Below are 25,649 nucleotides of genomic sequence, written 5' to 3' on the forward strand. Positions count from 1 at the left end.
TTCTGTGAGGAACTTCTTCCTAATATCCAGTCTAAAACTTGCCTAGTGCATCTTAAGACTGTGTCCTCTTGTCCTGTCAGTGGTTGCCTGGAAGAAGAGACCGACCCCACCTGGCTACAAACTCCTTTCAGGAAGTTGTCGTTGCAGTTAAAGGGGCTGTATATCTGCTGAGCTAATAAAGCTCAGGTCTTAGGGTGTGTACTGAGTCTTGTGTGTTTGACCTCTAACCTTAGAGGAAAATCCACTAAAAGCTCATATCATGCTGCATCTTAACAACTTGATTGAAATTATCTTCACTGGGGGAAAAAACCTAACAGATTTTCAAATGCTGAATTGGGAAGTTTAGCTCTCAGAGCAGTTAACCTTGCAATAATGCATGCTAGCTTTGAAATGCCTGTAAGCTACTGCAGATGTTTTGTATGAACTGGCTGACCAAGGAAGTGGACAACTTCAGTGCTAGACATTTCCATTTTAGTCAAGAAGAGAGAATTTAATTCCAAAGAACAAAGACTACTGCCATGTGTCTAACCTGCAGAAACTGATGGGAAAAAGAGTTCCATGGATTATGCCACCATCACTGAAACGTGATTTTGTTAGAAGTAAATTTTTTAAAGATTGTGGAAAGCAGACTGCCTAGCCTTGTAGAAAGATGTCCCTTAAAGCATAGAAGAAAACTTGGTACCAAGACTTCCCCTGCTGCTTCCTAGGTTATAGTCTGTGCTTTTTGTTCTCTTTGTATTCTTTGTATTTTAAATATGCTCCAGCCACCTCTTTTTCTCCTAGCATGGACTTTCAGAAAGAAATTATCTATTTAAAAAGACCCAAACGAACAGGCACACAATTAAGGGAGATAATGCCATCTGTATACAGATAAAACCATCTGTATTTTGCTCTTCTGTTTACAGTCATATATTCCACGACCCACAATTGATATTACCTTGTCTGCCACTCGTGAAAAAGTAATTAGTTACACTGAGTATAAAAAAATACACTCTGTATCTTATCTTGCATTTGTCTTTATTGAAAAGAGCATTGGCCAAAGAGTATTTGGCCTGTCCAGAATTTAATTTTTTTTTTAATTATTTATAGGAATATTCTCCTTTACAGCTCTCTTTCCTCATTTGCTAATTTGAGTTAATGAACAAAGTCCTGTGATTGTTTTTGGATTTTATTAAAGTTACATCAAGACACATGCTCAGTGGTTCACCACTTAAGCCCAAAATAGGACGTTTGTATTAAGTGGATCAGTTTTTAAAATGACAGCATCTGCTGGCCTGTACATATTTATTTATGATTCTTCCCTAGGTGAATGTAGCAGAAGTCTGGTGAGGAATAGCCAGCTGTTGGAATTAGCAGATAGAGAAAGCAGTTATTTGTTCTGTGAAGGAGTGTGAAAGCTGAGGCCAGGAGTAATAAAAACTAAATAGGTGCCCCAAATATCTAACACAAGTCAAGACGTGTAAATTGCTTGCAGTGCTGACTGGTGAAGTCATCTCAGATGAGTTACTTCGTTGAGAGTTCTTGTTAAAGATGAAACCTTCTTCAGCGCAACATCATGTCTAGCAATGCAGAGCGCAACAAATAACACTGAAGGTTTTCTTTCTCAGGATTTGGGGCTGCTGCTCAGCTCCTCAGGAATGCCATGTCCCTTTTGGCAGCCTGGTACTTTGGAATTTATACTCTCCTTAAAGGGAGGATGGCAAGAAGATGGAGCCAGGCTCTTCTCAGTGATGCCCAGCAATAGGAAAAGAGGCAAGGCACTGGTGCATAGGAAGTTTCACCTGACCCTGAGGAAGAACTTCACTGTGTGGGTGAGATGCACTGAACAGATTGCCCGGAGAGGGTGTGGAAAGTCCCTCACGGGAGATATTCGAGAATGTATTGGACATGATCCTGTGTCAAGTGCTCTGGGATGACCCTGCTTGAGCAGGGAGGTTGGGCCAGATGACCTACCTGTTGTCCCTTCCAACCTGAACCATTCTGTAATTCTGTATCAGGGAAGGTGATCTGTTCCCTCGTTTCCAGGGCTTTTGGAATGCCTGGGCATATGCCTCCACCGGCCATCGCAGCAGGTGAGTGCCTGCCAGTCTTGGTGACGTCCAGGAGCAGGGATGAAGTGGGAACAGGCTGCTGCTGCCCTACCACCAGTGCTTAGGCTGTTTTTGCTTCCAGGAGTGGTTGACTGGTAGCTTCCATGAGCAGTATACACAATATACTCACTTAACATTGCCCCTATGCCTCCCACGCATGCAAAAAAAAAGGTAAAAATAAGTGAAAATGGAACCTAAGATGCCCTCTGGCACTTAAATGGGAATATAAATTGATAACTGCCATGAAAGCCATAGTTGGCTCTTATTTTCCTTTACAGGAAATGATTGTCTCTTCTTCTTCAAGAACAAAAGTGTGAACACATAAGACTTTAAAGATTTTGGGTGTCGTTCCAGATTGCTTTTTCTGTTCCTCTGAACAGGAGATGAATGATTCTGATTAAAATATGTACAGAATTAATTATTAAACATAATTTTTCTCAGATGAGCAAGGTCTTCGTGATTGAGAGTAACACAGCCATGTATTTTCATGGTATCTTGGAGCTGAGTGTAGTTGTGCAGTGACAGTGTAATGACGGATATATCTTTATCAACCTGTTCCCTGAACTGTTTTTATCACTGCCATCTGCTTGGCCGAGAGTGGCAGCTGCCAGGTCTCACAAATAGTGCTGTCATGTACTTTCAGTAGAACAACATATTGTTGTAATTTCCCTGATATTACTACATGAAATAACTTTAAGTGAGATAAGGTGACATTTTGCATGGCACTTTGAAATGTGTCTCATTGCTTTGGGTATAGGACACACAGTGTTCTTTCTGGGACAAGCTATATCAGCACACCCAGTTCTACTTTCAGAAATCACTGGGAAATACTTATTTTACAAAAACATTACATAACATCCATCTGGGACATGTGTCAGTGCTGAGATGCAACTGAGACAGTATTGCTTACACATGTAGCCTTAGTTACCTTTGCTGGATGGAAATTATGTAAGTTAGACTATTTTAAAGTTCTTTTTCCTTATATCAACTTGAATCCCCTTCATATATGCAAATACGTTCAGACAGCTCCTTTAACATTAAAGAAAACATAAAATCTTTACAACTGTCGTGAATGAATGTTTTAAGGTTGCTTAAAGAATCATCAGTGAAGGTATCAGCAAAAGTATGGTTGATATAAAAGTGGAAGCATAAAAAAGTTTGTTTGCAAGGTTAACTCTGCTACTTGGTTTAAGAACTAGAAAAAGCAAACTAAAGTCTAAAATCAGTCTAAACCCAGAATCAACTCCAATATTATCTGTGTGAAGGCTGGGGGATGGAGGGGAAAAAAGGGTAAGGGTAGAAAATGGTAAGGATAAAAAGGGATAAGGAAGACCCTTCTGCTGAGTCCCAAGGTTCAGAATGGACCTCTCTGCTGAACCGAGCTGGGGTGTGACCAACAGTTTAGGCCCAAAGGTTTAACAGCTCTTAAATTTAACAACACTTAATTGACAGCTCAAGTTGAACAATTTAACAAATTATTAATTTAGCATTTACTATAGGGCAACAGTAACTACCAGGCCTAATTTACTTAAAAATCTAAACTTAAGAATTTAAGACAGCAGCATTTATAGTACATTTCATATAGCGTATTCACATTTGCACGCACAGAGACCTACACACTATTTACAAGGTATATACTTGTGAAAAATTCCCCTCAACTTCAATGAAGGATTCACACTGGATGCCTTTGCGTCTTCTCAACAGGCAAAGGGTTGAGCCTCAAGGAGTGGAGGCGTCAACCCAGGATCTATCTTGTCATTCAGCAGTGGTTGTCTGAGTACAGCGAACGAGAATTCACGGCTCTGAGGGGCCCCAGTCAAAAGGAGGTCACTGGTCGCAGCCTTCTGCAGTCCAGGAGAGTTCAAAGGGTCTCATTCAGGACCATTGTTTATAGGGTCTCAAGAGAGTGGGCTTCAGTCACAGTAATTTTTCATCCTGGCTGCAATTTGCTTTGGTAACTTCCTTTGAAATTTTGATAACAAAAATGTTGTTCCACTCAGGTTGTTATTCAGGCAAGAAAAATAAGTTTCCAAGACTGTTTGTTAAAAACAGGAGCTCATTAGACAGCACCACTTCCTGGGAACAGACACTGTTTCTGAGAAGCTCAAGAGAAGCTTGGCGCAGGTGCTGTTTGTCAAAGCCGAAGCCTAGCCAGCATTTCTTGGATCATACTGTGGCCCAAGAAGGAATGGAGCAGATGCACTACCACAAGAACAAACCTTTAAAACAATCTTTATAGCTGGAGGTGCAAAGAAAACTGAATTGGGATATTTCTTATTGCTAATGAGCATTAATGAGAAACAGCCTTTCTCATGAGGCAGAAAACCCTGTTGTGATGAAGAAGGTAGAATATGTATTCCTGATTCTTCTATCATTTTCTTGTTCAAGTGCCATAGGATGTCAACTGCTGAACAGCTGATTGGCAGCCTGAAGGTCTGAGGCACAGAGGCAGCTGGCTTGTAGTCAGCCTGTTTGGAGCACTGCTGCAGGTACTAGACTTCCTGAGAGGAATGTGGAAGGAAGTGAGGGCATGGGTCCTTTATGTTTTTCTGTTTTATCCAAACGGATGTGTAGCTTTGGCACTTCATTGCTAGTGAGGCAGAGGCCATTGGAATTGTGAACACTGTTCTCCCAATGGCAAACAGAGGGCCAGGCCAGAGGAAAGTCTCTTGGCATTTAGGTGGTGATGTACACTCTGGAAATGTAAGGCTTACCTGTCATTCCAATAGTGCATTTCAAGAGCTAATGCAGGCTCCTGCCATTGTACTGATCTTGCGCTCACACAAGATTCCCTTTTTCTGCTAAGGGCTGGGACATGTAATTTTCATCAGCCACACTTTATATACATTTATGTACATTAAGAGGAAGAATATTTATACATATATATAAACATTTTTGCCTTCCTCCCAGGATTTAAAAATCTCACTTGAAACTGTTTGATTCATCCCCTGAACTAGAGCTATAAATGCTGCATGAATTTGTTTTTTGCTCTAAGTATACACATTTATCTGTGTTCCTAAATCACATTCTTATTAATGAGCACAGTGGTTGCACTGTGGTTGTTGGTTGTATTTTGTTTCTGTGGATGCTTTTGAAAAATATTTTAAAGTCTTTGTTGAAGTTTGCATGTGCTTCAAAAATTAAATTTAGTCTGTGATTTTATTACACTTTTAATTTAATTTATCTTAACTGGTGCTTTCAAGCTGTGAACCAGCTGTTGACTTTGAAAAACACATTGTTCAATTTGGAAGGAGCATTTTAAAGCTTAATGTAATGGCTGTAAGTAATCACTACAGCAATTATATTCTCTGGTGTTGTGCGTCACTATAGCAATATTGGAGGCTGTAAGAAAATGCAGGAAAGAAACCCATCAGGTTCATATGTCTCAGTTTTGTCTGCAATGTCCAGCATCTGTCTGTTCTGTGTAGCTTGATGTCCCTGCTTGAATTGTGTCAGAAAATAAGAAGCTTCACTCTGTTGTGGCTCCATGTTTGCCCAGCAGCAATCAGGGGCTCTTGGCTGTGCTCTCCTTGGACTGGAGACAGGTTTTGATTTTTCCCATGTGGACAGATGGTAGATATGCTGCTCTGCTGCCTTCTCCTGACTCATTCCAAGATATTGTGTGGAATTTTGGGGTTGATTTTTCTTGAGCAGCTGTGTACCCACCTTGCCTGATACTTGTGATAGCAAAGGTTTCACAAAGCATACAGAGAGTGTGGCCAGAATGGGAGGTCTTGGTTTCCTGTAAGGTCAGGCCATGCTCCCAGTGTGCTCTGGAAAGCATGGTAAGGAGAATTAATAGAAATGGCTGTATTTTCATGCACATTCTGAGAAGGAATAGCCTCCATTTATTTGTGAGTAACACCAGTTCAGACAGGCTGGAGTTTTTGGGGAAGAGAATTTTCTGGATCACTGCAGTGAGGATAAGGGAAGAAGTATCCCTTCATGTTATAATAGTCTATGAAAATGCTGTGCAGCTTCCTCTGCCCTGGAGACTCTCTCCATCATGATTTTTAAAGGAATTTAATACACATCACTGTGGAAACAGACTTATATTTTCCAACGAATCACCCAGCCATGCTTTACACACAGCTTGCATTTGAGAACCATGGACAACACTATTGCTCCAAAAAGGCAGTGCAGAACTTACACTGTCTCTGCTTTTCACAGAATCCCAGAATGGCTGGGCTTGGAAGGGGCCTCTGCAGATCATCTAGTCCAACCCACCTAAAGCAGGCCCACCTAGAGCAGGTATTTTTGCCAGTGTGTGTTGCGGAGCAGGTTCAAGTCACCTGCATAGCTACCATCACTTCCCATTAACAGCTCTGTGAAGTAACAGTGCAGGTGGGAAAAACTCCGTAGGAAGCTTAGATTCAGCAGTATACTGAACCTTCCCTAAATTTAATTTGTAGCATGATCCTTCAGAATACGTATCTAATGACAGCAACATCTGAGCTGATGCAGTATTGTGAGAATAAAAGGAAGGACAAGAGTGCAGGGAGAAGGGGCATTGTGAACTTTGGATGAACTGGAGACTGGGACTTGCTACTGAGGCATAATTACAGATGTTTTGTTGCCATGGCTTTTAAGAAAGATTAGAATATGCATCTGAAAGTGGGTTTTGTGATGGCACTTGTAGTATTAGTGGTACGACTGGGGTGATCCTCTGCTAAAAGGTAGCCGTGCTTTGGCATGGGAACACCCTGCTGGAACGTATGTTGCTGTAAAAATGAAAAAATGAGATTTTCACAAGAATGAAGGCATAACTGTCTGTGTTTGCAGTGTGCATTTGTGGGACATCCTCAGCAAAAGGAGTTTCAGTGTAGTTTCCCATTTATCCCCCTGTGTGTGGTGCAGAGCAAAACAAAGGCTGCAGATCCAAGCATGTTTCAGAGATCAGGCATGTCCCTTCTGGACACATGTGGCAGAAGCTGGGATGGTGATCACAGAGGTCACAAAGGGACAGAGACAGAATCCTTATTGTGACAAAGCCAATATGACATGTGAATTGCACTATATGTGGGTGTATAAATGAGACACTTAAAGGAAGTAACTGCTAGGATGGAGACAGACATGAAACAGTGTGTTCTGGAAAGTTAAAAGCTTAGCCATCGTACCAAGGTATTTCTTAATGTAGCAGAATGAAATTCCTTTGGGTGCAGCAAATGAGACACATAAAGTGTAATGCCCTGTGAAATCACAAAGACCCACTTTCAACAGATGGAAAAAGCAACTTTAATACAAAACCAAAAATTGATAGACTCTGCCTTTGATAATCCAAGTACTAGCTTACACTTTACAGTATCCATTACTGGCTGTGAAATGTATTTTGGTAGTTAAATGCACTTGCTAGTTTGTCAGTATATAGAATTTAAAAATTTGAATTCTATGTTCTGCTGTTTTCTTCACTATGATAAACTAAAAAACTCTGTGACAAATGGCTTCCAAGTCACACATGCTGTTTCACTTTCCTGTCTGCTGCACTAGTGTGGCTGTTCTTAGTGTGGAACTGAACCCCTGGACCTGAAGCTGGTTTTAGGAGTCCCTGTGGTAGGGATGTGAGGAGGCATAAGGGGACATGTATGAGGAGCCCATGGCCAATGGCAGAGCTTTAGGCTGGCACCCTGGAACCAGGGAGCTTTTCTGCACTCTCAGAGGAGCAACATCATAATGTAAGTGGGATGTGAGTGCTCACCTTGCCTCACCACCTCTGACTGTCTTGCTATGTCCACAGAGGAGTGGGACACCTCTCCCACTGTGCTATGAGTGACTGACCTGATGTAATCCAGTGTAGAGAACTAGGAAGTGATGAGCAGAAGGAAGAATAATCCTAATTTTGTGTAGACAGTCAAAAGTACAAAGGTGATTGTTAACTGATGAATGAGACCTGGGATAGTAATAAATACTTATATGGAAAAGCTGGCATAGCAGTAAGTCATAAGAGTAAATAACATGTTAGGAGTTCTTAGACAAGCAACAAACATGTAACAGGATTGTGTCCTTACCTAAATTCCCAGTGTTATGCGCCTTGAATATTCAGTGCTGTTTCCCCATTTCAGAAAGCAAAGAACTGAACTAGAAAATGTTAGCCAAGACAAAGATAATAAAAGATCTGGAATGGTTTCTTTATGAGGAAAGCTCTGCCTTGGAAAAGAGACAATTAAATGGAATATATGTGTATAAAATCATGTGGAATAGGAAGGAATGATTGCTCACTGTCTCTGTTGATGAAGGATCTGGAGGTGGAGGGAAGGACATAAAAATACATGAGTCAAACTCAAAGAAATAAATCAAAAGGGAGGTGCTTCTTCACACTATGCATACTGGAGCTGTGGAACTCCTTGTGTCAGGATGTTGTAGGTGCTAAAATTTTCAAAAATTAAAGCAAAAATTGTGGAATTGAAATCCACCTGTGAATATTAATCACCAAGGCCTCACCACATTCTCTCTTCAGAATTTTTTCAAACTGTATATGCATCACTGGAGATTGGGAACATGCTGCTATGTGCTTTTCTATTTCTTATGGTCTTTGCTAGACATTCTTCTTCTGTCTGTTGCCAGAAGCAGGCTATTGAGCTGAATGGACTTCAGATCTGAAGCCATGTGGCTACTCTTTCATGTCTGTGTTATCCTCAACTTGAGACATTCCAGGGAAGAAGCTATGTATGGTGCAGATTTACACTTAGGGCCATTATTTTTTACTGTTGCTTTATTTACCTCTAAAATCTTCCTCTGGCTCATCAGAGATAACTGCAGCCCTAAGCTGTGGTGTGTTTAATTCTTGCAGTGAAAGTTGTATTGCCAGCAATGGAAGTCAGGTCTAAAGTTGGGAGACAAGTGCTGTGTTGCATGGATGTCACAGGTAGGCAGGCAAGGCCCTGATCCAGTGATGTTTTGGTGATTGATTGGGGTGAAGGAAGAAAGGGGAAGAAGAGGTTGTCAGCATTGAGGATCCATTCAGAGTTCTCTGTGAAATGGTCAGTTAAGGCCCTGGGAATGTTTATGGAGACTCCTATGCGGTGGACGGTGATCAAAGAACTTATATGCACTTATATGCCTGTGGAAGGGGCTAGCAGCCTGCTAGCATGGAGAAACTGACATGGTCAGGAGGTTGTGGATAGAATGGAAATTGGTATTGGGTTAAGCAGACACTCACTCTAGTCTCCACCATTCCCAATGCTTTGCACACTTGGTTGTTCACTGTATAGCATGAAAGTCCTGGGGGTGAGTTCAGGGCTGCCTCTCACTGCATGTCTGTGTTACTGTCAGGATGGAACCAACTCCCCAGCTTTTCCTCTGCAGGAAGCTTTCCATTTACATGCCACGGAAATAACTCCTGTGAAATGAAGTAATCACAGTTTACATGGTAAATAATGTGTATCCCCTGCTGGAGTGGGGGTTCTGCTGGTTCCAACATTTGATTACTGCATAATCTTCTTCCTTTTCCTCCCTTGACTTTTCTACTTTTGCTTTCTTAAACACTGGATTCTCTGTTGTAATTACTACTTTAATCTACAATGTTGTCGCCTGCCTGCCCCAACTTCTGGCCACCTTTAGGGCCAGTGCTGGTAACAAGTCAAGGTGCCTTTCAGCTGCAAGGTTCCTGCAGAAATAACTCCCTAAATAAATAACAGGCAAACTGGATATTGGAAAAGAACTTTAAATAAGCTCTGAGTTCCTATAGGGAACTACATCTTACATCTCTGTTAGGGACTAATGGGTTCAACATAAGTAATGATCCTCTGAAATGAAAAATAAGGAAACATTGTTCATCAGCCTCTGTGGACTGGAATGAGAATAGACTTTAGTGATAAAAACAAAACACAAAGATGTCCCTGGGTGGTAGATGAGAGAGCAAAAGAATTAAACATTATTGGACTATAAACATAATCTCTGACATGTGCCACAGCTTGCCTCCAGATAGCTGCTTTGGATATGATTGCTCTAGCTTTTTTCTCTCATGCCATGGGAAGAAGCTAAAGGCCCTTTACTGTGACACCATTCCTGGCAACCCTTGTGGCACATGCCAGACCATGACCTTCCCAGATGGAGTTGCATCTTTCAAACACAACCTTGTGCTGAATTCTAGCTCTTCAATGAAACATAACTAGCTGGAATTCTCTCAATGACTTTCTGTTTTTCCTCATACTGTTGCAATGCTAAAATCCGCCTTGTTCCCACTTCAGGTGATTCATTGATGTTTTTATTTTGATTGCTATCTCCCTGTTGTTTGCTACTTGCCCCCTTACCCCTTTTGGACCTTATGACTGGACAAGCCCTTTTTGGTTCTGGGAAACATATTCCTGTTAGTGGGTGTACCAATTGCTTTGTCTCTGGCTGTTTTGCTTTCTGAGCTATGAAGTTATCTGTTGCAATAGGATGGTGCCAGTGTTTGAGTCTGTGACTGTGATCAAGCAATGGAGCTTACTGTGATGTGGGTGTGATGGCATGTGCTATGGAGAAATCCTCATTTGTGTGCTGTCCTCTGCAATAGGATGTAAAGGGAATACAGGTTTTGCTACCTTTAATCTCCATCCAGTGTTTGCTCCACCAAGTGTATGCAGTGGGTGTTGCTGCTGCCACTAATGCAGCACCTGCTCTTTTGTCTCCTTTTGTTTCCTGAGTGCCTGCTTGTCCTAAAGAAAGGCTTATTCTCACTCTTTGAGCTTCAGCTGAAGACGAGCATGTTTAGTGCTGTAGACAAGACCTTTCCTTTTGAGAATGTCTTTAGCTTTTACTAAAATGAAATTTATGGTGTGCCTGTTTATGCTAAGCAGGCCATCCCTGTGCAGGCTGTGCTCGGCTCCTGAGGAGGGCAGCATGGGTTAGCTGATGGTCCTCACCTGGAATTCTGCTTTACATTCCAGCCATGTTTAAGGCAGAGCTAGTGAAACGTAAAACAGCATTGAAGGAATTGGTAGTAAAACTCTTGGCTCTGTGATGAGATGCCCGGGCTGAGCAGAGTGATCCCCATTCCTGTTCTTACAGGAGAAATTGCCTCTTGGTAGTGGTTGTGCTGCCTGCTGCAGACTGACACCAGTGTCTGGTACTGGGGGATCTGACTGCAGGCTGGTCCCACACTGCTCTCCAGGGGAGATTGCAGACACAGAAAAGCAGGTATGTAAAATCCCAGTGCTTCCCTCCCTTTGAAAGACTGACCCTGCATATTGGAAGGACTTTGTGACTCCAGTGTTGTGGACAGGTTGTTACTACCTGTTGAACACTGATGCTGAACTCAGCCTCAGTTCTGTGATATGTACAAAATAACAATATGAAAACACAGATCCCCTATACCAAGGAACTTGCAAGGTGGTGGGGTATGATGTATGTATATCACTAAGAGGAAGACACTGGGAGACCTAAGGAATTCCTTAGGTTGAAGTCTGGGCACTTCAGTGCCTGACTGTCTTACAGGTGATGAATGAACAGCTTTTTCCTTAAAGCAGAAACAAGGATGGTCTTAAGCACACAAGAAGCCTGGAAAATCAAATGGAAATACTTGTGACATGTACATTAATACTAGATGAACTAATAAGGATTAATGTTAGCAGGAATAATGCCACTGGATATCACAATGATTAGACTATTATAATAATGAGTTTTCCAGAGAGGATGATGACAGGCGATTTATATACTGTACAGATATTTCTTCTGTGTATCCAGATGATAAGCAACTCTGGCACTTTGCTGCAAGAATTTGGGACTGCTCCTTATAGCTGAATTTCTCCACACTTCTGAATAGTTAGTTGGCAAAAAAGATCCCAGACAGGAAGGGAGAGAGTGCTGAGTAGACAAAAAGGGTGCTGGTGTCTCATTCTTTGCCTAGTTGGGGAGAGCTGTTGTGAACCTAGCCCTGAGATATTTTTGGGCCTCTTTGGGAAAAAAGACAAGAAATCTGTCTGGAGGCATGATGCAGGGACAGTTTTACAAGCACCACTCAGATGCAATAATGCGATAAAGGTCTGACTGCTATTCTGTCACACTCTCTACCTTTCTGCTCTGTAGGAATCAGCTGCTGTTTTCTGCTCTGGTATTCAGAAGAAATATATCCAGTGGGATATAAACTTCTGTTGCTGTAGACAGTTTCACATAGTGTATATGTGTATGGTCTTTGCCTACAGCAAGCTGTGGTCTAACAGAGCTAGTAGTACTGCGTGTGTAACAGTGATTGAGCAGCAAAATGAGAAACCTCAGATAGTAAGAAAAGGTAGTTGCAATTTTCCATGCATGGCATTCCATCCTTCTTCATTGTGTCTGTGACTTTGCTGTGCACTGGCTGTAGTTGTTGCTGTCTAGCAGGGTGACAGCATTAGCTTAGTGTCAGCTGCTGTGTAAGCCAGACTGCAGGATGATCTCAGGTATCCCTGAGCACAGGCCGAGCTCAGCAGCTCCAGCCTTCCACCTTTCAGAAGCAAACTAATCTTGTCCTGTGTGCTCCAGGCAGACTATTTCCAGTGCATTCAGACCCATGTGACTTTTTAGGCAGAAGACATTGGTCTACTTTCTGTCATTATTTTCTAGTAAGTTTCTCCACAGTTACAGCATTATGCTAAGGCAATTAAAGGAAATATTGATTTCATTCTGATACAGAAGCTTTGAAAATTTATTAACCATTAACATGCATGTACAATCAAAACATAATGTTTTTCCTATTAGTCAGATGTTCAGAGTTGTTAATTTGACTTTCCAGAAACAGTTGTTGCCAGTAGCATAAATGGACCATTAACTAGATACATTAATGCAGTTTGTTTCAGTGTAATTAGAGACCTGTAAGGTACATTTTAGCAAGTTGAAAGTGTTAATACAGGCACACACATTTTCAGCCCTCATTGAAAATATTCATGACAATGTCCCAATTAACAATCTGTTCAGATCCAGATTTCATACAAAGGCAGGAGAGAGCTCTGAGGCACTTCCAGGTGTTCTGCTTAGTCAGGTCTGGAAACCGTGGTTTGAATGAATATTGGTCTCCAGAATGCCAACGACACAGGGCACAGATAAAATTACTCAGAGGCCTAGGTGCAGGAGCTGCTGAAACATGCCATGTGCCTGAGTTCAGGGTCAAACTTCAAAAACAGATTGTTAGAATACGTCATCTGGAGACCCCCATTCTCAATTTCCCAGAGCTGTTCTCAGCGCAGAGGCCAGCACACACATTGCATCAGCTTCTGCTCTCAGAGCCCTTGCACTCACAGTCAGTGCCTCACTGGAACCTGTGGAATGTCATCTTACAAGCTTTCAGATGTTTACCAACAGGGAATTTTCTGTCTTGGTGTGGATTGGTTGCCTTTCTTTTCTGTTAGCTGTAGACTTACAATGAGATGTTCATATTTTAAATATGGTGCAATGACATCAATAGTAATAATTATTGCATGCATCAAAGTTTTGGAGATTAGCCATGGATCATGCGCCTAAATGGCAAATGGTTATAATAGCTCTGTACATGAAACATCAAAGTCTGAGGAAATGTTGCTTTGTTATAAAAAATACATCAGAATGATCATTGCACTCCAAGTAAAGTGCAGAACTGTAAACGTGCATGGAACAAATGCAACACATTTCATACCCATCTGAGTGTTTCAAGTGTGGGAAAAATTGATTCCACAGCTCCAATTACCAATCCACATCAAGTGAAGACTGTATTGAAAGTATGAGATTTTGCACAATAGTAGGCTTAAGTTGACTCCTCCTTTTGAAAATGTATTTGTAATTAGGGCCTAGAAGAGCAAGAAGCAATATTTGGGGTTTTAATTTTTTATATGCTCCCTGGCAGAGAGAGAAGTGGCTGAGATTGCATAAAATTCTTAGACCCATGATGTTTCAAGTATCCTTTTTCTGAATCAAAATTGCTCTCTTGTAGACTAAAAGAACTGCACTGTATTTTTCTTTGTTAGGAGAAAAGTATTCCAAGCAGAGTGAAGAATGGGCTCTCTCTGCTGAGCCTAGGGACAGCTGCTGAAATAAAAAAATGCAGAACAGTCACTAGAAAAACAGAACCTCTGAACTCAGCAACTGAAATTCCCAGTTATAGGCATGCTGCTGTTTCTCCTGCTTCATCGCAGCTGTTTTGCTTGATCACTCCCCCAGCGCCAGTGGGATGAACAGTGTGAGGATGTGGTGCTCCCACAGCCAAATCAAAGGCCCAGCGAAGCCTGTGCCTCAGCCATGAGTCTGGAGGAAATAAGAGACCTTCATTAAAGTTTCAGAAAAATCTAACTGGTATGAGGACAGCATTCAAAACTGTTTTTGGGGCAAAACAAATATTGTTTTAACTCTGTTAATAATTTATGTGTTGCCAACAGAGATCCTCCTAGCATTAAGGGAATTGAAAATTAAAGTCACAGAGACACTACTTTGAGAAAACATGTTGATAAATAATTAATATGGCATAGACCTACTGGAATCTGAAGAGTAGGTTTCAGCTTGTCTTGTCAAACCTATGCTTTCTAATACCACAGTTTCTTCCAGAATGAGAGTATGGTCATTTTTGGTTTATATTGACAAAAGCTCGAGTAGTTTTTAGGCTCAGATGGAATAATTCTGTCAGTATCATGTCCCAAGCCCTTGGGATCTTAAGCAGAATATACCCAAAGATTGTGGCTTTCTTAAAGCAAGATGGATGAAAGATTGCCGATTACTTAGAAAACAGAACAGACTATGCCTTTTTCAGAGAAGCTACTGTTTGTCAGGGTCAGGCTGGATCAGAATAAAAAACACTGGTGGAAGAAGAAGCTCTGTCAATCCCTGTTTAGCAATGTAATTTATAAATAGCTGGGTGAGATGCCTTGGGATATGTAATCCCCAGGAACAGCTACTGCTTTAGTTTGTGTACCTGGAGAGATGCATTTTCAATGGTGAGGCAAATCTTGGGGACCACTCTGAAAAATCCATGGCTGGCACTTCCCCATAGCATTCTACCTGATGGGGATCTTATGGATGAGAAATAGTGCAGCTCAACATTCCACAGATTACAGGCTCATCATTATGACCAAAGAAAGGATGGACACAGAACGTGCTAAGGGAAGTAAATATGGAATTTCTTCATTTGTCTCCAAAGCAGTTCTGGCACTGCTGTGAGCAGAGCCTGCCAAGCAGCATTCTGTGACATCACTGAAGGGTTCCGCTGGTGCACAGTTCTTGACAGGAAGAGACGCTGTCATTTCAAAACTGTGTACTGAGCACTGTGTTAACTAACAGAGCTGCTGCCATCTCTGAAGGTCTGTGTCTTGCTGAAGGGCCTGTGAGCTCTTTAAACTCCCAATTTATTTCACTCCACTCCTATCTTTTAGGATTGCTATAATAAATCAGATAATAAGTCAAGCATAATTTCTGGCAGTCTTTCAAATTTAAGAAGCTGCACAAGAGCATCCATAGAACTATAGTTATCCTTTAATTCCTTTAAATAAAGCAAAAGTGAATGCTGCTTCTTCATTAGATAATCTTTAGTTCAGTACTTTAATGCAAAAGATTTGTTGATATTGATGGAATTCCTAAACACTTTTTTTTTACTACAGCAAAGTTAATAATTAAGGAGAAGAGAGACTATCCATGAATGCCGTTGTAAAAATAATTCCTGCCTTAGTTCGAAGGAAAACTCCCATGTAAATTGAGACCGTAAGGGTTACTGACTTGAAGTATAAAGGGGAGTTTTTTCCATTCTGAATAAAGTAAATGCAGTAGTGAGGTCCTGGTGAGTGTGGACTATGCAGACTGCAGCTGAGTGTGTTCTGGTTCAGGTGAGTGCCCCTTTCACTGTCCCTGGTGCCCCAGTGGCATCCATGGCACCTGTCCCACAGCCAGCCAGAGCTCACCTTCCTGCTTGCTGCTGTGGCTGCCAGCAGCACTCAGGCCTTTGTTGAAACTGCAGTGTAAAGCTCATGGACTTGCAGTCCTGGGAAGGTTGGGCCTGACATGCCAGAGGAAGAGCTGTGGAAAATTGCCTCTTGCCTGCAGTGATTCCCCCAAAGGAGAATCCCTTGGTCTCACTATGATTCCTTCCTCTGACTGCGGCTGGTGGCAGTGGGCAGGGTGGGTGTGAGCGCTGTGCAGGAGCCGCTCCTGGGCAGCCCCAAGAGCCCCTCATTGTGAGTGCCATGAAGGCCAGAGCTGGTATCCTGCAGGGAGTGGCCCCCTGCAAGGCTACATCTTCCCTCAGTTGGTCTTCCTGTCCCACTGTTGCCACTGCAGCTGCTCATCCTTCTTCAGCACGTCCTTGCTTGTGGCTCTCTGTCTGTCCGCTGCCGCAGATGCCCTGCTCTGCCCTGCCTTTCTCCCACTGTCCCTGCCCTGCCCACTGCCTGCCCCAACTGCCACTGTTGCCTCTGCTGTGTCTTGCTCTCCCGATGTAGGGACACCATCTCGCAGTCCTGCTGTGGACTGGTGGGATAAGCATGCCTGCCAGACAGCCCTATTGTTAGTTAAAGATGCTGACGCTGGGAGCTCCATGCCCATTAGGCAAAGCTGAGAATCTGCCTGATTTAACAAGGCAAGGAAACAAGCCAGTCAGTTATCTTGATCTGAAGCGTATTCTAGAAGTGATTAGCTGCCTAAACTTACTCTGTAATTATCTGTGCTGAGTGGTTTCTGCACATCATTGCCCATTTTTCTGAGTGTTTTTATCTAAGTTGATAATGGAAAATGAATAAAGTCTTAGTTCCACTCTGATTTTGACACTTGTGCCAGAAAATATCTGAAGATTAATATTTTTGTTTTCACAATAGTTAGATTAATATTTAATTTGTTGGCATCCAGCAAGCTGATTAGTTTTCCTCTAATATGACTTCACTTTGTAATTACAGGAACCAGCTTCTCATGGGGAGGAGGGTGCCTGGGGTAAGAGGCTCAGAGACCATCCTGACATCACTGCAACCATGATTTCACCAGGATAATGTACTGCAAGGTTATTGTCATATGAAATCTCTACTCCTGGAAAGAGGTACAGGTACAAGGGACGTGCTTTGTATCTTCTGAGGACAAAGATCTACCCTTGATTGCATTTAAACTGAAGTGGGAATAAGGTGCAGCTGTGTCACATCTTGGGGAATGAGGGACTCTAGCCTGCTGCTGCAGGCCAAGCCTTCTTTGATGATGTAGCCTACCTGATGTAGCTGCAGGTGTAGGGGACATGCCACAGCACTGCAGGGGGATGGGCAGAGGTAACTGAGACACAGGGACTCCCCTTGCTGGGGATCCTCTCTTGAGCTTGGGGGGTGCTGCTGTTGGCTACTGGCAGTGGCAAGCCATGGAAGGACCCTCAGCACCACCATGGAAGCAATCTGAGAGAAAGCTCCTTGGGGCATGGGAGACTGGCTGGCTTTGGCCACAGCCATTAGCAGGGCCTCTCTTTGGCCACAGCCATTAGCAGATGCTTCTGAAAAGCCTGTAGCAGACAAGGTGAGGAGTTCTTGAGATCACGATCTGAGTCCTTGAGGAGCAGTGTCTGTGTTTGACCACTGCTCTGAACTAGCAGGTGGGGTTATGCTCCAGGAGTGTCTCTGAAGCCTGTTGAAATCCTGAGTGCATCTGGACTCCACAGGATTCCTGGTAAAGAGCCACATGTGATGCGGGATCGCACTGGCTTTCCTCTATCAACCTGATAGCAAAAAAATTCCCTGGCACCTTGTGACGCTTATGCTATGAAAATGGGCTAATGAGTATTTGGTGTGTGATGGTGATCCCTCCAGCTGGGGACAGTCCTGCCTTCCTGATTGCTGTTGTAGGCAAGTTGTCCACTTCCATTTGACTGGATCCTCCAGGGGTGGGCAGAGGAGTCAGCCTGCTGTTGGGGACACAGCAGCAACAGGCAAATTTGCATCCTTTGTTTCTAGGATTATCCGATGCTTTCTTCATAAATGGGAATATTACCTGTAATTCAGTCCTTCATGTGATGGACCCTTTCCTATTTCCTCAGAGAGCAACTATGGCTCAGAATCAAATGCAGCCTTTAGAATTAACCCATCTGTAATGGCAAGTAAGTCTGGATTCTCCTGACCAGCTATGCATAGTAACATCTCCGTGCCGTATTCATCTTGAACTGTCAGTTTTACCCAGCTCCTAAGCACTCAGGAATAGCAGCACTGTCAGGGTGTTGTTATTAATTCATTTTCACCCACTTGAAGTATATATTGTTGTCATAACCTGGCACTTTGCACTGGGAACAAACTCCCCATGTGGACAGGGATTAGGACCATTTTTCAAATGCTGCAGTCTGTTAATTTGTACTGTATGATGGAAAAAGGTTTTGTTAAAACTCCATTGTGAACATTACTTCAGCAGAGCATGGTGGGCATTTGTCTCCATTAGCCAGGGGACAAATGGGTGTTGGTGACAGGCACAGTGAGTGTAACCTCTGTGGTAGCGTATGCTCGTGCACAGTTCTCATTAGTGCAGCCAAAGCTGATCTGGTGAGTGTCATCCAAATCCACTTGTTCAGCATCTGACCGTCTACTACCTGCTGGCCGCTCAGACTCCATTTCACATTACAGTCCTCCAGAACTGTGCCAAAACCTGATCAGTGGGAAGTTCGGGTGTTTTCTTTAGCTGCAGTGTGCTCCTGGCTGGATAAGAAAAGAGACAGCAGATACTGAAGAGCTTACAGTTCAGCCAACAGCTCTCACAAACGGACTGTCCTGTTTGCTTCTACACTATAGCAGCAAGTGAGTGGTTACTACTGCTGAGCCATCCTGAGCTGTGATGGGTCTTTGGTCTTCCTTCACAAAAGGCAGAAAAATTAAAAAGGAAAATTAATCTCTCAGGGGAAAACAAAGCAAACCAGTAACCTCTACTACATCTCATGGCCTACTTGAACACAGGTCTGGACTAGAACATTTGCTGTGACAATTTAGTGACCCATGCTTGTCCCAGATTCATCTTATGAACTGGAAAAAGCAATTTGTCTGCCCACATGTCCTGAAGTACTGATATTTGTCAAATTCACTGCTTTGAAAGCCCTAGATTTGAACTACTGGATATGCAGAGAGAGAAGCAAATAAAAGCTGGCTGTGATATGTGTGTTTCATCTGGGTAATATCCTGGTAAGGCCGGATTTATTACTTTTATGTCTTAAGGCCAGGCAAACCACATGGGGTCAGTCATAAAGTAGAATGAGGCAGGAGAAGAGTTTGAAAAAGGAGATCCAGAAATCCTCTTTGCCAGTAGAAGTTCCTTAGTTCGTAGCTTTCGGAATTTCTACTTCAGGCCATGATGTCAGGTCTACCATCTGTCTGGCACTTTAGCTGCCCCTCTGTTTTGATGCCAGGCTGCTGCCCACTGACCTCGGCACTGCAGGGGGCCCTGCTGCCTTGACTCTGGGGTGCCAGCGTGGTGCCTGTGGTGCCCATGCCTGCCAAGGGTGACCACAGCACTTGCTCTGTTCTCCTTTTCAGAATATAAGCTTCCTTATCTAAAAATTGATTACAGTAAAAAGCACAGGCTAGTACAAAGTTATCAATGACAGGAACTGCGCAAGTGTCACCTGTCGCAGACATCCTTGTCACTAAAATCCTTTCTTTAGGATTTTTTCCTTCTGAGAAGCTGTGGCCTCAGAAACAAATGTAAACAATAGGTTATCTGCTGCTGTGGAATTCGACAGGTCCGTCTGGATTGGCCCAGCTTGGATGTTTAGAAATAATGGCCAATCCAGAACTGAGGTCTCTCGGAGAGAGCCCGAGAGAGTGGCCTTGTTATCATCCTTTCTATTCTATTTTTAGCTTAGCAGGTTCTGGAAATCTCTCCCTCTTTTTCTTTTAGTATAGTTATAGTATATGTATATATCATAAAATAATAAATCAAGCCTTCTGATCATGGAGTGGAGGATCTCATCTCTTCTTTCACCCAAGAACCCTTGTGACCACCATCACAGTCACCAATGAACTGGGATTAACAGTAAAAGAAGACAAAGACAGGGTACACAGAAGGTATTTTAAGCCACAATACCTAGGACTATTTCTAAATTTAAAAAAAAAATCACACTGCAATTGAAAAATTATACATTTCGTTGTGTTAGTTCTGCCCAACTGGCAGTGCCTAAAGAACTGTGACATTATCTGCTAGCTTCAGGGAGGCTGATGGGGTATGCAGAGCTCTGATATCCCCTTAGTGTGGTAGGATCTTTGGGACAGTGTGTTGGGAAGAAGCCATGCAACTCTGTGTCTGTCTGCCTGCTGGCCTTGGTGCCCTGAGCTGGCCTCAGTGCTGCTGCACGGGGCAGACACAGGAGCGACCTGTGCAATGTTTTGGTCAGCAGCTACCTGGCTGCCATCCTGTCATGTTAGTTCTTCATGTTTGAATTAGGGGAAGAAACTGAAGCACATGAGGATCAAAAGTTTTGTGGCATCCAGTGCCTTTTGTGGGGAGCTTGGAGCAAAATCACAGGAATCTTCCAGAAGATTGGTTCATTTTTAATCAGCTAGGACTACAATTTGTCTGTTTAATTCAACCTGAGTGACCTAATCGCTTCAATTTGGACTTATTACCAGCAGAGCAGTCAGTCAGTTGGAAGCAGACCTAGGGTAGGGCATTTTGTCATTATTTTAAATTTTCTCTATCTGACAAATTTGAAAGTCTTGAAGAGACTGAAGCCATTGTAAACGATAGAGCATAAGAGAATAGGTCACATAGTGTGTTAAAGAATGAAAACTGATTCATTCTTTCCTCTGTTGAATAAGCAGCTGTACTTTCATCCCTGTGATCCATGAAATAAACTGTCAGAGAAATAGGAAATGTGCCACATCTGAACTTCGCTCATTGATTCTGTTCTGATCCAAGGTGTAATATTAAAACACAGTATGGTTGGTGAAGAATCTGCAGCAGTGACAGCAGCCAGACCCAGCTTACTTATCAGTTGTCTGGGCTATTTGTAATTAAATTATTCAGTGCTTTACAATGCTGGGACTCATTTACTCAAGTTATGTGGTCAGGAGAAGTTTCACAAAACCAACATTTGTTAGTTTTAAATAAAACCAAAGGCTGCAGAAAAGGCTCACAGTTCTATAATTGTATCCCCTTTAATTGGGACTAATAATTTGCAGACAATTCAGAAAAATCTACTGTAGTCAGTGTAAGAATGGGTAGCAGAGAATTCTAGAATTTGGGATTTTATCTGGAGCATGTCAGGCCAATTAATGCCTGCGACTTAGACCTAGCTGTGAAGTTAAATAGAGGACATTCCCATTATTCCCTAAAATCGACACCTGGTTTCATTTCTTGTAACAGAACATACCTTCCTTTACATGCCTATTCCCAAGTAAAAAACTTAACCTTGTTATGCTGTTCTCAAGTAGTATCCAGAGGACTGCCTGCAACTATGACTTGCTGTGTTAAGTCTGTTTTATCTACGCTGAAGTCTTTTGCTTCTTTGGTGAGTTCTTAAAAGTTTTATTAACTAAAACATCAGTTTTACTGTCTTTGCTTTATTTGCCTTAAAATTATGATTCATAAAGATGGATTTTTATAATTAAGGTAGAAATGAGAAATAACCCCCTATATATAATTTAAAAATGTTGGAATTACAGGCACTATCTAACTTCTGTTTTAAATCACAGGAACAAACTGTTCCCCATTAGCAGCCCTAATTAAATCCATTTTTCTGTAAGTCTTTGGCAAATTCCATTTTAGTAAAGCTGTGTTAAACTCTCTTTTATTTCCTCTTGCTTTGCAGAATTCTCTGTTTGAGATGAATAATGGTTTGAATATGGTATGTGATGGCTCTGTAGACTCCAAAGATATAACTTGAACAAATACATTGTTCTGGAGAGATGGTATAACAGCACTGCTGAAGATTTAGACGCATTCCAACTACCAAACAGGCAGGAGCAGGACCATCCTGGCCTGCGGCATCTATATGCAATGCAAGAATGGGCAAACATTTGTGTAGCAAGGAGGCTGTGAAAAGGTGAAGGAGGCTTGCAGGAGGGGAGGAGAGGGAGCATGCTAAAGCCAGCAGCATGCTGTTCGCCCTGACTCAGCACATTGGGGTCTTGCACTCCTGAGGTCTGGGATACCAGCAGCTGTGTCCTTCTGGTGTTGTCCTATGCCTTGCAGAGGAGTGAAGAGAACTTCCAGAGGTTATCCAGCTCTGCTTTTCCTCAGTATATCCTCAGCCATCACATGGAGATGTGTTTTCTGCAAGGCTTTGTATGTGTTCTGTAGCATCTGTGTGGGTTGTTGTGTTGAACATGTTGTGTTGAACCTTTCTGCACACAGATCAGAATCTGGCCTGGGTCACTGGTCCTGTGCACAGACAATTTTGTTAGGGTGATGGTCCCTGGTGAATTAACTGAGCAAGCACTGCACACACCAGAGAACCCACTTGAAACAGCTACTCACTTTGCAGTCCCTGTGCTTGAAGATTAACATCCTTCCCAAAACCTGCCTCAGTCCCAGAGCAACGGGCTCTGTCCTGTCCTCCAGCATCTCCATCACTCATTTACTGCAACGACTGGCTTCAGCCTTCGATTTCCTCTGTGGAGCATATTGGAAAGAGACAGGCTGAGTTGTGAACATTAATAACAATGAATAATAACAGCACAAGTTCCACAAGCTTTAACAATCAAATGAATCAACAGTCAGGAGGGTTTCATTAATAAATACCTGCAGGAGTTAGATGAAAGGGAGCTAGTGTCAAAGGTGTGTGTATCAGTTAAAGGCACTTATCCAGTGTGATCTGGGTTCTTAGCCCCTTTGTTTACCTGATGGGTTCCATGCTCTCCTCCATGACCTGCTGCAGAGGGGAAACAGGGGCCCGGAGGAGCAGAGGAATAGGTGGAGCAGACAGGGTTGTCCTGTGTTGCGGTTACATGGCAAGGTTTTGGTAGCAGAGAGACTGTGAGGAACATCTTCTATGAGAAGATGCCCAGAACTGCCCCCATGTTGGACAGAGACAATTCTGCCATTATGCTTATAGATAGGAGTAGATTCTTCATGACTCAGGGCAAAAATATTTCTCTTCCAAAGTCATCAAATTAAAAGCTGGGAAAGACCTCTTAGGTTACAGTATATTTCCCTCAGAACCAAGTGAGGGTTGCAGGATAGGGCCATCTGGCTTGTCTTATGCAGCTTTCTTTTAGATGAACTGAACCTGGGATGGTTTATAACCTTTTATGCAGAGCAAATTGCTGTGCCAAGAGGAGCCTCCCTGGTCATTATGCTTTTACTACAGCAATAGCAAAAGGAAACACAGGCTTTCATCAGTCTGAACTCCAGTTTAGCGTAATACTGATTTAACTAGGGAGAGTTTAAGGGCCAACTACCAATATGTTCATTCATTTCAGGAAAAGAGAAGGACAACTTCTGTAATTATGATTAAAGGAACTATTAATGTCTCATTCAGGTGTTCCTGTTACTATAAAAGCAGTACTTTTCTCTCTTTGGAATTTGCAGCAAATATGTCATCTGCCTTTGTTGTCTGAAATGCTTGAAGTCAATTTTGTGAACTTCCATGTTTTCAATAACAAATATTTTTTTGCTAGAAGCCTTGCCCCAAGGCACATGATGGTTATGGGAAGGACAATTGGTTTCAAGAGAAATCACAGAGTTCAAGGGTAAAACAGAACTCACTACAGTCACAAGGAGTAAAACTGGGAGCTGTTGTTCTGAGAATCTATACAAGAATTAGGCTGCCTGTCAGGAAAAGGTACTTCTCTTATAGGCGTGAGATTTTACCTCAGACAGGGACTGTGAAGCTCATTCCAGCCTGTTGTCTCATTGTTTCCTGCTGCTTTTATGTATTCAAGGGCCTCTGCTCCACTTTCTAAACCTGCACCACGCTGCCATGCCTGGCATCTAGGAGTTTTTGTCAATCAATCACCACAGCACAGGCTAATTGCACAGCACACTGCAAATGCTTGTGCTGAGCATGCTTTAGCATGGCTGGTTTGACCAGGACAAGCATGTTACACTGCTGGGCTACCCCTGGGTGAGTGAGGAAAATATATCATGGTAACAGACCTAAGCCCTTTGCATACCTGTGTCCATGGTGAGCATGTCTGACACCTGCACAGCCTGGCACTTGCTGGTTCAGATGAGCTTTCACAGTACAGGATAAGTGCAGATTGGCACTTCCTTTCTGACAAGTATTTTCTCTTACTGCTTGTTGCCTTTCATCTCGAATCTGTGTTTTGGTATGCCCGTTGCCAAATTCCACTGAATACTCTGCTTGGTATCAGAAATGTCTTTATAAAGAGGACAGGGTGCTTGGCAGCCTCAGAGCTCTTTATCTTATTCCTCTACAGCTGTTGGGCCTCTTTGCCTTTCCGGGTTTCAGAGGCTATGGAGAGGTGCTGTAGAAAAACTTGTAAAGTACCATGTGATGGTTTGTCTTTGTAGAAGTGCTGTTTCTGAGGAGCAAAGAACACCCAGTGGTCTCATTTTTGTCCTTGATCATACACAGGTGTCTTTATTTCTTGAGGACCACTGGGACCCCTGTTGCTCTGCTTGGTAACAAAGTCCACCTGACAGCTGATATCAAAACAACTTATGTCCCAAAGGGAACTGTAGAAAGTGCTTTAGTTTCTCTGTAGTGATTAGAAACACAGTGCTTCCTTCATGACATACCTTATTCACGTGCTTCTGAGGCTCCTGCACACTGAGCCTTTTGTATTTCTGTTCTCACAACATGAATTCCACAATGCTCCATTTAATGGATGTTATTTGGGTTGAAAGGTAAGCAGCTTAAATGCTTTGCTTTCTAGCATCCCTCTCCTGTTAGAGCCATCTCTCACTCACTCTCAATTGCACAATTTGTTACATGAACATGTTTAGATCAAGAGTTTTTCTCTCCTTCAAATATTTATAGTGATGACTTGTGATGTAATCAATAGGGTTTGCAGAATCTCACCCTGCTCCATCACATCTCTATTCTTCAGAATGATGTTTGCTGCAGTGTTATAGCTAGGACTGACAAGATAAAGCTGAATTAAAACAAATTGCACATTATCTGCTTCCATCCTGTTGCTAGGATTACAAAAGAGAACAAATGAAATTCTATCAAAGAGGAGCTCTTCTCCCTCCTCCCAAGCAGAGGAATGCTGGCTGCTGAGGCAGACTGAGAGCAGTTCTGACAGAAGCTGTGCTGACACAGGGCTCCTCTTCCCTCACCCCTAGCAGATAACCACAGGCCTCTGTGCCAGGCTTCCAGATCCATATCCATCTTGCCTCTGTGCTAGATCCCAAACATCTTTACCAGCTCCTCTTCAGTCTTGGCTCAGCCAGCTCCTGGGAGATCCCCAGTGTTTAGCCATCATCACAGGTCACGAAGCAGCATAATCTGAGCTATCCTGCTCCTGCTGCACACCCCAAGAAGGGCACCCATAGCCTCCTGATTCCTTTTTATCCTTCTGCAAGGAGGAACACTTTCAGGGAACTACATTTGTAAGAGAGTTTTTTTCCTCTCTGTCACAGCCAGCTGTAAGCCAGTTTTCATGGGCCCAAAGAATGCTAGTGTCCCATGCAGTCCCCACAGGAGATGCTAACAGAATCCCTTTTTTGTCAGTCTGAATGCTGGCTGTCTGCTCCATCTGGTCTGCATCATGAAGTCCAAGTGTTTGGTGCTGCAGGCCTGCT

The 25,649-nt window shown here is 42.7% G+C and overlaps 1 long non-coding RNA gene across 1 annotated transcript in view; it reads left to right on the plus strand.

Moving 5' to 3' along the window:
- LOC115908957 overlaps nucleotides 1–25,649 on the plus strand; it is a 39,205-nt gene that overhangs the window by 1,697 nt on the left and 11,859 nt on the right. Inside the window, exon 2 of the long non-coding RNA XR_004061133.1 lies at nucleotides 16,889–17,025. This is a non-coding gene — a long non-coding RNA (uncharacterized LOC115908957). The remainder of the gene's footprint in view (nucleotides 1–16,888; nucleotides 17,026–25,649) is intronic.

The sequence above is a fragment of the Camarhynchus parvulus genome, chromosome 14 (assembly GCF_901933205.1).
Source record: "Camarhynchus parvulus chromosome 14, STF_HiC, whole genome shotgun sequence".
Lineage (NCBI taxonomy): Eukaryota > Metazoa > Chordata > Aves > Passeriformes > Thraupidae > Camarhynchus > Camarhynchus parvulus.